General features: G+C 37.1%; 2 protein-coding genes across 20 annotated transcripts in view; one reads left to right on the top strand and one right to left on the bottom strand.

Annotated features, from left to right (window-relative positions):
• LOC138745954 (F-box/LRR-repeat protein 14) overlaps window positions 1–12,714 on the top strand; it is an 86,961-nt gene that overhangs the window by 29,091 nt on the left and 45,156 nt on the right. For 13 of the 18 annotated variants that reach the window (XR_011346615.1, XM_069903553.1, XM_069903551.1 and 10 more), the window contains one exon: window positions 11,744–11,832. The exons of the other annotated variants lie outside the window; for them this stretch is intronic. The gene's annotated coding sequence lies outside the window, so the exon portion shown is untranslated. The remainder of the gene's footprint in view (window positions 1–11,743; window positions 11,833–12,714) is intronic. 18 annotated transcript variants of the gene reach the window in all.
• LOC138745955 (protein Wnt-5b-like) overlaps window positions 1–12,714 on the bottom strand; it is a 110,765-nt gene that overhangs the window by 77,836 nt on the left and 20,215 nt on the right. The gene's annotated exons all lie outside the window — the stretch shown is intronic.

Raw genomic sequence — 12,714 nt, 5'->3', positions numbered from 1 at the left:
GAGAAATTATTTTAATGTCCAAGCCAAAAACTAACCTTCAAATCATTCTGTGATTTAACAAATAGAAATCATATTATAATGAATCAGAAATTTAAAATGTGGTAAGATTCATGCTTTTTTTCAAAAAATGATTATCCAGTAGGTTTTAGTCATGTTTTATCAGTACATGCAAAAATGACTTTGAAGCAGAGCTTAGAAAATATAAAGGATTTCAGGTGCTGGCATATTTATGAAGACTGAAATGTAAAGCAGTGGCCATACTGCGAAGAGTAGGCATTTTGTATAAGAAATTGCCGAATTGGCCTTATAACCAAGAGCAGCTTCCATTGCTCTTTGGTTTCATTCTGTATTTCTATTGGCAATGCGCCTGTGCGGTTTTAGTGCCAGGAAACCTTTGAACAGAGTAAATTTGAGCAATCTGTGGAGCAACAAATCTCTGAAGTATTTACAAAGTTGTACTTCAGGATGCCTTCAGACTGTCACAGAAATTTGAAGTACTGTTGCAATGTGCTCAGTAATTACTTTGAAACATCATTTTATTTTGCTTATACAGAGCAGGCATCAAGGAAGAGCACACTTGGTGGGGCACAAATCCATTAGATGGTATCAGTCTCTCAGAAACTTTCCTGAGGCACAAGAACAAAGGAAACAGATGCAGGAGTCAGCTACCCAGTCCTTCAAGCATGCTCTGCCCTTTATTCAAATCATGGCTATTTAACTTCAGTGCCATGTTTCTGCACTATGGCCATATCCCTTTATTTCCTTAATTAGAGGAAAGCATTTTTATTTTTTCATTCCAATTTTTGTTTTTGAATAAACTCAGTGACTAAGCCTCCACAGTGCTCTGGGCTAACAAATGTCAGAGTTTTGTCACCTATTGTGTGGAGAAATTTTTCATCAACTTAGTTCTAAACAGGTTCCAGTCTAATCTGAGGCCGAGACCTCTGACTCCATGTATTTCAGCAGGGGGAAACATGCAGTCTTCTGAGCCCTGTACGAATTCAACAAAATGCAATGAGATCAACTCACATTCTTCCAAACTTGGGAGAAAAAAGGCCTGGAGCTGCACACAAAATGCTGGAGAGACGTAGGGAGCATCTACAGAAGGCAATAAGGAGCCAAAGCCCTTAATCAGGATTTTAGTTTCAAGTTGAAGGGTCTCAGCCTGGAAACTTTACTTTCTCTTGCCTTATATGGATGGAGATGAACCTGCTGAGTTCCCCCGGAATTTTATGTGTTGCTCCAATTTTCCAGCTTCTGCAAGTCTCTCTCATTTACCTAGAATACAGAATTGGTCTACTTAGTCTCTCAGAGGGCAAAACCACCAATTCTGAAACTAGTTGTGCATCTCCACTGCACTCCCTTTATGGCAAGTACATCTTTTTTTCTTCTTTGGCTTGGCTTCGCGGACGAAGATTTATGGAGTGGTATGTCCATGTCTGCTGCAGGCTCGTTGGTGACTTACAAGTCCGATGTGGGACAAGCAGGCATGGTTGCAGCGGTTACAAGGGAAAATTGGTTGGTTGGGGTTGGGTGTTGGGGTTTTCCTCCTTTGTCTTTTGTCAGTGAGGTGGGCTCTGCGGTCTTCTTCAAAGGAGGTTGCTGCCCGCCGAACTGTGAGGCGCCAAGATGTACGGTTGGAGGCGATATCAGCCCACTGGCGGTGGTCAATGTGGCAGGCACCAAGAGATCTCTTTAAGCAGTCCTTGTACCTCTTCTTTGGTGCACCTCTGTCTCGGTGGCCAGTGGAGAGCTCGCCATATAACACGATCTTGGGAAGGCGATGGTCCTCCATTCTGGAGACGACCCACCCAGCGCACTTGGGTCTTCAGCAGCATGGATTCGATGCTTGTGGACTCTGCTAGCTCGAATACTTCGATGTTGGTGATGAAGTCATTCCAATGAATGTTGAGGATGGAGCGGAGACAGCACTGATGGAAGCTGATGGAGCCGAAGGTGATGCTGGTAGAGGACCCATGATTCGGAGCCGAACAGGAGCGTGGGTATGACAACGGCTCTGTACATGCTGATCTTTGTGTGTTTCTTCAGGTGGTTGTTTATCCAGACTCTTTTGTGTAGTCTTCCAAAGGCGCTATTTGCCGTGGCGAGTCTGTTGTCTATCTCTTTGTCGATCCTTGCATCAGATGAAATGGTGCAGCCAAGGTAGGTAAACTGGTTGACTGTTTTGAGTTCTGTGTGCCCGATGGAGATGTGGGGCGGGGGGGCTGGTAGTCATGGTGGGGAGCTGGCTGATGGAGGACCTCAGTTTTCTTCAGGCTGACTTCCAGGCCAAACATTTTGGCAGTTTCCGCAAAACAGGACGTCATGCGCTGGAGAGCTGGCTCTGAATGGGCAATTTCTGAATGTGTATTTCAGAGTTTAATACACACCTCAAAAACCAATAGTCTAAACACTAACAACTGTGAACTCCATTGCAGAGTTCTCTCCGGTCTTATAAAAAAAATTTTCTACTATAACTTTTCTTTCTGATCCTCAACCAAAAAAAGGCAAGTATATAGGGAAACCACAAATATACACAGAACTCCAAGGTGTCTTAAGAAAGCCGACACAATTTCAGTAAGACCCTCTTACTCCTGTTTACAAATCATCCTTTAATTAAGACCAACATATCATTTGCCACTCTTCTTGCATGTTAGCTTTCAGTATACCACCCCACTGAGATTTCTTGAAGTATCAACACAATCTAACTTGACCTCGTCTCTGTTTTATGCAACTAAGTGAATGTCCTCACATTTTTCCATATTACATTGCATCTGTCCCTCTTGCAGCTAGTCTACATTACCCTGAAACCTCTTTACATCTTAAGTACTCACAATGTCATCAAATGTCAAATGGCTCATGACTTCAAACAAAGACACTGTTACTTCAGTGTTGATAAAAGCACTAATTTATAAAATTCAGTGTTAATGGTTACAAATGAGTGACATGTTCATTAAGGTATGGGTGTTGTATAGTCCAAAACATAGGACCACGTGCAACTTTGGGAATCTAATTACTCAATAAAATATACAGTATATGGTTTTCCCCTGCTGTTGTTTATTGCCAAACGTTTGGAAGTTGCTTTTTCTCCTTGGTTTGGAAGTTGAAAACAAGACATTTAATTTCAACAGCTGAATGGATTTTGAAGAATAACTAACCGCATATGGCACTGACGAACTTGATGTACACCATGTGCTCAGTCTGTGGAGGAGTTTGCGTGCTGGTGTGATTAAATCAAGCAGTACAACTATTGCAGCATCCTTAAAAAGTTTTTTCCTCTGGTAAAATTGTGAATAGTTTCTCTTGTAGATCCTGGGTATTATCAAGGTTATCCTTATTATCTCCTCATCCTTTAAAAACCTTTGCTGTTCCTTTCTGAAACCCGTGGTAATCCCATTATATTTGCCAAAGAAAAAGGAGGGCAAAACAAAAGCCCCAGAAAACCTAAATAACAAATGAACTTCTTCCTCCTCCACTCCCCCACACAAATATAGAAAACAGGGTTTGGAAACAGCTTTACAAGTTACAATATGTTTTAAACTAATGGAATATTCACAGTCTAGAATGCTTAGGGCTGCACTTTATATAGGGAATAATGCTAGCCTGGAGGGAAATGGATAAGGAGAATCTGTACATTAGTATTTAAATATACAGGCACAAGTGCTTCATGCAGGTTAGGTATCATTCTATGCAATACATTCTTCCTGACCTACTCCTAACTGCCTCAAAAACTTCCAGGTGTGGCTAACCAGTGTTTTGCATTCTTGGAGTATATCTTAAAGGTTTGTCACTGCTGGTTATATTCTGTACCTGTCCATCTTTTAATAAAGTGTACAATCTTTAGGTCTCTGAATCTCCACTGTCAGCTTTTCACCATTTACAAAGTACTCTGTTCTATTATACATCCAAACTCATGGTCACCTACCTTCAGGAAAGATAATAAATAAGATTGAAATAGTACAGGTACCATTCCCTGGAGAATAAGGGAAGATTTGATAGAGGTATACAAAATTATGGGAGGTAAAAACATGGTAAATGCAAGCAGATTGTTTTTTCTACTGAAATTGGGTGAGACTAGAATTACAGAACACGAGTTAAGGGTGAAATGTTTAAAAGGAACATGAGGGGGAACCTCTTCACCTCTTTTCTGTTCATCAACCAATCCTCAATCTAATCCAGTATATTGAGCCTAATCCTATGTGCTTAATTATTTTTAATAACCTCGTATTTGGCACTTTACACTGGTCAACAAAGAGTTTGCTTTCTGAACACTTTTGGGCGTATTTTATGGATTTTGGGCTGCTGATCAGGAAAATTGCCGTAGAATTTTCCTATGACATACTTTTTTTGGATACCATCTATCTTTGTAATTTTTCTCTCAGATTTTAAGTCTACTTCAAGCATACAAAACCATGTTTTTCATTGAAAATTCATTTTCTGCATTCACACTTGGACTTCTTCCCTGCTGCTCTTGCAATCAGCAACAAATACTAAGACATTGTGACCATGGAAAAGCAGTATCACGGCAACTGGATTCCATCGGTGCTGGCCGACTATTGTTGGACACTGACATGAGAGGCATCAGATGCGGAGTACAAACTATTGTTGGACACTGACATGAGAGGCATCAGATGCGGAGTACAAACAACTGACATTTTTAGGTCAGTTGAACTAATGCAACGTGTCAGCAACATTATGTGTTTAAACAGGATAAATTCAATTAAAGTTAATATTTCTCCAACTTCTTTTGTGATATAGTAAATCAGAATTATATTTGTGATCAGCTTGACGTTGTCTATCATAATCCCAATTTGATAAAAGTTGTTCTCCAGTGTTATTGATGACTTGAAAATTCAGGCATAGTATACCTACTACCCTAGTTACATTCTTAAATAAAAGTCTTAACAGATTTGACAGATGAGATTTCACTTTTATAAATACATATCGACTTTCTGTCATTCTATTATCTTCTCTATTGATCATAAATAGAATCTAACCATTTCCCTGTCACTTATCTTAAAGTTTTGTACGGATGGCGAGAGTGTGGAACGAGCTGGTAGCAGAAGTGGTAGATGTAGGTTCGATTTCGATATTTTATTTTTTAATTTTTTTATTTTTCACACTATAAACCATATTGACCAAGATACATACAGACATTTTTCTTCTTAAATATATAGTGTCGTTTTCTCCCCCTTTTTCCTCCCTCCCTTCCCTCCCTCCCTCACTCCCTTCCCCATTTATGTAAAGTACAACCTATAAGATACATTAAACCCGTTAAACAATGTTGTCACTTGATAAAAATAAACAAGAAATTTTACTGAGTCAGTTCTTTTCGTTATCTTCTCCTTCTGTCATTTCAGGTGGTGGAAGTCCACGATAGGATTTCTCTATTGTGTTTCATGTATGGCTCCCATATTTGTTCGAATATTGTAATGTTATTTCTTAAATTATATGTTATTTTTTCTAATGGAATACATTTATTCATTTCTATATACCATTGTTGTATTCTCAAGTTGTCTTCTAATTTCCAGGTTGACATAATACATTTTTTTGCTACAGCTAGGGCTATCATAACAAATCTTTTTTGTGCTCCATCCAAATCGAGTCCAAATTCTTTGTTTCTTATATTACTTAGGAGGAAGATCTCTGGATTTTTTGGTATATTGCTTTTTGTGATTTTATTTAATATCTGATTTAGATCTTCCCAAAATTTTTCCACTTTCTCACTTGACCAAATTGCATGAATTGTTGATCCCGTTTCCTTTTTACAGCGAAAACATCTGTCTGATACTGTTGGGTCCCATTTATTTAACTTTTGAGGTGTGATGTATAGCCTGTGTATCCAGTTATATTGTATCATGTGTAACCTCATGTTTATTGTATTTCTCATAGTTGCGGAACATAGCTTTTTCCATGTTTCATTCTTTATCTTTATGTTTAGATCTTGTTCCCATTTTTGTTTAGGTTTACCGTTTGTTTCCTCGTTCTCCTTTTCTTGCAGTTTGATGTACATGTTTGTTACAAACTTTTTAATTATCATTGTGTCTGTAATCACATATTCAAAATTGCTTCCTTCTGGTAACCTCAGACTGTTTCTCAATTTGTCCTTCAAGTAGGTTTTCAGTTGGTAGTATGCAAACATTGTATCGTGAGTTATATTATATTTATTCTTCATTTGTTCAAAGGATAATAATTTATTTCCCGAAAAACAATTTTCTATTCTTTTGATCCCTTTTCTCTCCCATTCTCTAAAGGAAAAGTTATCTATTGTGAAAGGGATTAACTGATTTTGCGTCAATATTAGTTTTGGTAGTTGGTAATTTGTTTTATTCCTTTCTACATGAATCTTCTTCCAAATGTTGAGCAGATGATGCAATACCGATGAATTCCTACGTTGCACCAATTTTTCATGCCATTTATATAGTATATGTTCAGGCATCTTCTCCTCTGTTTTATCTAGTTCTAATCTGGTCCAATCTGGTTTTTCCCTTGTTTGATAAAAGTCTGATAGGTATCTTAATTGTGCAGCTCTATAATAATTCTTAAAGTTTGGTAGTTGTAAGCCTCCTTGTTTGTACCATTCTGTTAATTTATCTAGTGCTATCCTTGGTTTCCCCCCTTTCCATAAGAATTTCCTTATTATTTTCTTTAATTCCTTGAAGAATTTCTCTGTTAGGTTTATTGGTAATGACTGAAATAGGTATTGTATCCTTGGGAAAATATTCATTTTAATACAGTTTATCCTTCCTATCAGTGTTAGTGGTAAGTCTTTCCAATGCTCTAAGTCGTCTTGTAATTTTTTCATTAATGGGTGGTATAGATGGCCGAGGTTTTTATTTAGTTGTATACCTAGGTATCGCATTGCTTGTGTTTGCCATCTAAATGGCGATTCTTTCTTAAACTTTGTGAAATTCGCATTATTCATTGGCATTGCTTCACTTTTATTTGCATTGATCTTGTACCCCGATACTTCTCCATATTCCTTCAATTTCCTATGTAATTCTTTTATTGATATTTCTGGTTCTGTTAAGTATATTATAATGTCATCTGCAAATAGACTGATTTTATATTCCTTCTCTTTTATTTTTATCCCTTTAATTTTTTCTGTTCTTATCAGTTCTCCTAGTGGTTCTATAGCTAACGCGAACAGTGAGGGAGATAGTGGACATCCCTGCCTTGTTGATCTGCTTAAGTTAAATTGTTTTGATATATACAGTTTGGCGGGCAGCAACCTCCTTTGAAGAAGACCGCAGAGCCCACCTCACTGACAAAAGGCAAAGGAGGAAAAACCCAACACCCAACCCCAACCAACCAATTTTCCCTTGCAACCGCTGCAATCGTGTCTGCCTGTCCCGCATCGGACTTGTCAGCCACAAACGAGCCTGCAGCTGACGTGGACTTTTTACCCCCTCCATAAATCTTCGTCCGCGAAGCCAAGCCAAAGAAGATATCCATTTACTGTCACTTTCGCCAGTGGCCCCTTATATATGCTTTAATCCAATTAATATATTTCTCTAGTAGGCTGAATTTTTGTAGTACTTTGAATAAATAATTCCATTCTACTTTGTCAAAGGCCTTCTCTGCATCTAAAGCAACCGCTACTGTTGGAGTTTTATTTCCTTCTACTGCGTGAATTAAGTTAATAAATTTACAGATATTGTCTGTTGTTCGTTTTTTTTAATAAATCCAGTTTGGTCTAGATTTACTATTTTTGGTACATAGTTGGCCAATCTGCTTGCTAATAGTTTAGCTATTATCTTATAATCTGTGTTAAGAAAAGATATTGGTCTATATGACGCTGGTGCAAGTGGATCTTTCCCTGTCTTTGGTATTACTGTAATTATTGCTGTTTTGCATGAATCTGGTATGTTTTGTGTTTTATCAATCTGGTTGATTACTTCCAGAAGGGGAGGAATTAATAAGTCTTTAAATGTTTTATAGAATTCTATTGGGAATCCATCCTCTCCTGGTGTTTTATTGTTCGGTAGTTTTTTTAATATCTCCTGTAATTCTTCTATTTCAAATGGTCTTATTAATTTATTTTGCTCCTCTGTTTGTAATTTCGGTAGTTCAATTTTAGTTAGAAATTCATCTATTTTGTCTTCGTTTTCAGTTTGATATAATTGCTTGTAGAATTCCCTGAAGTTTTAATTGATCTCCGTTGGATTATATGTAATTTTTTTGTCCTTTTTCCTTGATGCCAATACCATTCTTTTAGAATGCTAGAATTTTGTGCGTTTTTTCTCCTAGCTCATAATATTTCTGTTTTGTCTTCATTATGTTCTTCTCCACCTTATATGTTTGTAGTGTTTCATATTTTTTTTTTAACTGCCAATTCTCTTCTCTTAGTTGTATCTTCCTTTATTGCTAATTCTTTTTCTATATTTGTTATTTCCCTTTCCAACTGTTCTGTTTCCCGATTGTAGTCCTTCTTCATCTTAGTTACATAACTTATTATTTGCCCTCTGATGAACGCTTTCATTGCGTCCCACAGTATAAACTTATCTTTCACTGATTCCGTATTTATTTCAAAGTACATTTTAATTTGTCTTTCAATGAATTCTCTAAAATCCTGTCTTTTAAGTAGCATGGAGTTTAATCTTGGTGGGATGTCCTCTAGCTCTATTGCCAATAACAGGGGTGAGTGGTCTGATAATAGTCTAGCTTTATATTCCGTTTTCCTAACTCTCCCTTGAATGTGGGCTGATAACAATAATGGATCTATCCTTGAGTATGTTTTATGTCTGCCTGAATAGAATGAATATTCCTTTTCCTTAGGGTGTTGTTTCCTCCATATATCCAAAAGTTGCATTTCTTGCATCGATTTAATTATAAATTTGGTTACTTTGTTCTTTCTGTTAATTTTTTTCCCAGTTTTATCCATGTTTGAATCCAAATTAAGGTTGAAATCCCCTCCTATTAGTATGTTCCCTTGCGTGTCTGCTATCTTCAAAAAGATATCTTGCATAAATTTTTGATCTTCTTCATTAGGTGAATATACATTGAGTAAATTCCAAAACTCCGAATATATCTGACATTTTATCATTACATATCTCCCTGCTGGATCTATTATTTCCTCTTCTATTTTGATTGGTACATTTTTATTGATTAATATAGCTACTCCTCTGGCTTTTGAATTATATGATGCTGCTGTTACATGTCCTATCCAATCTCTCTTTAATTTCTTGTGTTCCACTTCAGTTAGATGTGTTTCTTGTACGAATGCTATATCAATTTTTTATTTTTTCAGTAAATTTAAGAGTTTCTTCCTTTTTATTTGGTTATGTATTCCATTAATATTTAAAGTCATATAGTTCAACATAGTCATTTCATACTTTGTTTATCTTTCCTTTCCATTTCCTCATCACCATCTTCCCTTCTTATCCATTTCTGCTTTCTTTTTTTGAACACATTATAAGACAAGATTTCTAAAACATAAAATATTTCCACTATTCTCATATCTAAAATTCCTTTAACCCCAATAGTCCCTCCCCTTTCTGAGTTGCCCTTTGTCCCTTGTCGGGCAACCACATCTCCCCTTTCCATTTGGATTTGCGAATCCACTCACAAGTGTCAACTGATTTTGCAGTGACTGTAATTCTTCCCCTCCTAGCCCCCCAGAAAAGATTTTAATCTTCATATATAACAAAGGTCACTCTCTTAATTCCCTCCTTACTTCCTTTCTTCCCTTTCTTTCCCTTCTTAGTTCTTACCTATACTCTATTTTTTAATATATACACATATATATATACATACACACATATACACATATATATGTACCTACATACACACATACACATAGTTTGTTGTCATTTTTGTTCTTGTTACATCTCTTCATCTCTCTGTCTGTTTTTTAGTTGTTCTGCAAATTTTCGTGCTTCTTCCGGATCCGAGAATAGTTTGTTTTGCTGCCCCGGAATAGCTATTTTAAGTACTGCTGGGTATTTTAACATAAATTTATAACCTTTTTTCCATAGGGTCATTTTTGCTGCATTGAACTCCTTCCTCTTCTTCAGGAGTTCAAAACTTATATTTGGATAGAAAAAAATTTTTTGACCCTTGTGTTCCAGTGGTTTTTTGTTTTCTCTTATTTTTTTTATTGCCTTCTCCAATATATTTTCTCTTGTTGTATATCTTAGGAATTTTACTAGAATGGATCTTGGTTTTTGTTGTGGTTGTGGTTTAGGGGCTAATCTGTGTGCCCTTTCTATTTCCATTTCTTCCTGTAATTCTGGTCTTCCTAGGACCCTGGGGATCCATTCTTCTATAAATTCTTTCATATTTTTGCCTTCTTCATCTTCCTTAAGGCCCACTATCTTTATATTGTTTCTTCTATTATAATTTTCCATTATATCTATCTTCTGAGCTAACAGCTCCTGTGTTTCTTTAACTTTTTTTATCAGATTTTTCTAATTTCTTTCTTAAGTCATCTACTTCCATTTCTATGGCTGTTTCTCGTTCTTCCACCTTGTCTACTCTTTTTCCTTTATCTGTCATGATCATCTCTAATCTATTCACTTTTTCTTCTGTACTTTTTATTCTTCTTTTTATTTCACTGAATTCTTGTGACTGCCATTCTTTTACTGTTTCCATATATTCTTTAAAAAAATATATTTCCATGTACTTGCCCTTCCCTTCATCTTCCATTTCTCTGTGTTCTTCCTCCTCTTCTTCTGAGTCCACTCCAGGATCTGTGTCCTTTACCTCTGTCTCTTCTGGTTTTCTTGTGGGTTGTTTGTTTTATTTTGTTGGGTATTTTTGGTCTTCTTATTTTTATTAGAAGTGTCTTGGTGTTGGTCTTCTTCCTCTGGGTTGGTCATCTGTTGTTTCTTTGATTTCTTATTTTTATTCTCTTCCTTCTTGTTCTCATTATTTTCTATGTTTTCCTCTTGCTGTTGTGTTGTAGTTGCCTGTTTCAGCTGTGGAGATCTACTCCTCAGCTGGTCCCCCCTCCCGTCAGTGTTATTTTTGTCTTGCGCATCGCGCACTTTTGTTTGGCTCCATGAGCCATTTTTGTAGTCCTGAGTTCGGGGCTTCGACTGACCTCAGGGAGTCACGGCGGGCCTCCTCGTACAGGTAAGGCCTTCACCTTCTTCTTCCGACATCTTTCCTTCTTCTTTTCTTCCTGTTGTTTTTGGTTTTTCTTTCTTCGCTGCCATTTTCTCCACACTTTTACTTTCACTTTGTTATGGTTTTTATGTTTTTCTCTATCTTTTTTTAACTTTTCTGGAGAGGGCTGGAGTTCCCCTACCGGCCACTACTCCATCACGTGACTCCCCGTTCGATTTCGATATTGAAGAGAAGATTGGATAGGCACATGGTTAGGAAGGGTATGGAGGGCTATGGTCTGAGTGCAAGTCGATGGAACTCCCCAAAATAATAGTTCAGCATGGACTAGATAGACCAAAGGGCCTGTTTCTGTTCTATAATGTTCTATGGTTCTATAATCTCATAATCATCCACACCGAAACTTGTTTCCCAATTTTAACGATTTGCTCAATTACTATTTCTTACATATTAATGCTTTTAATGACACTATTCACAAAGCCACCATTGTTTCCATCCACAAACAGGCCTACATGATTCTTTTTCCATCTTTTACAAATACAGTTAATAATAACTGCCCACTGATTCTTGCTTTTTGGCAAATTGGCTGTCTGCTGATTTATCCCAATTTCATCTCCTGGCACTGAACTATTCCTTAATATTTTGTTTTCAATTCCATGGACTTCAAAAATGACAGAAGTGAGGATGGGGTTTCATGCAATGCCTTGTGGAAAACCCAGTCTACCATTTATCAAATCAAATATAAAGAAGTGTTTGACAACTAATGTGAGTACAACACAATTTTATTACCAGTAGCTTTGCAAAACGGGTGCTCTGTAACTTGAGAAGATCTGTTGTAACCTACAGCAGGCTCTTTATGTAAGAAAGCCCATACACAGATGGCCACAAGCCTTTTTATATGGTTTAGCTTCCCATTCTACAGCCTGTTCATGATTATTCACATGACCTGTAACCTGCAGACTTCAGCAAAACATCTAGCATGAGTTTCAAGAACAGCATGGCCTTGGTCCTCACATCTTCCAGCTTCGCAACTAAAAGAAAATAATTTCTTTAACAGACCCTGGCATTTTCTCATTAAAAAATATTCTTTTTAAGCCTCTTCTTGCTGCTGCAATTTATAGAAAGGAAAGCAGCAAATCAAATGTATACAATCTATGCTATCATCCATCATTCCCTCCTTTTATCATTCCATGATAACTTATTTGGTTGTTAGAATAGTTTAGTCTTTAAACATAATCGGATCATACAAAACAGTCGCAAGATCAACGCAACTAATAAAATAATAGTCAGGTCACACAGAGCCTGAACGAATGTCGTCCACCATCCACTGAAAAGCCAACAAGGTGGAACGGGGGGGTTGTAATTATGGAACTGTTCCCCTATTTTCTGGACATCGCTTATTCGTTCTCTTATGTGGTTGGCCAAATAGGTGATATTTTCAGAGGTATCAGGAATGATGTAGATGAAGCTTTTTTGCCCTACTCCTGCACATATTCCAACCTTTTCTGCCAACAGCAGATCAACGGCCATCTGATTCTGCAGAGCCACGGTTCATATTGCTACTACCTCCATAGTGAGTTCATGAATCTGGGTCTGCGGATTTTCATCCATCCTTGCAGTAGTGTTGGCAAGCTTTTCTAAGGCGCT

The sequence above is a fragment of the Narcine bancroftii genome, chromosome 11 (genome assembly GCF_036971445.1).
Source record: "Narcine bancroftii isolate sNarBan1 chromosome 11, sNarBan1.hap1, whole genome shotgun sequence".
NCBI classification, from domain to species: Eukaryota; Metazoa; Chordata; class Chondrichthyes; order Torpediniformes; family Narcinidae; genus Narcine; species Narcine bancroftii.
Note: the sequence above shows the minus strand (reverse complement) of the source record. Positions and strands in the feature narration are given on the sequence as shown.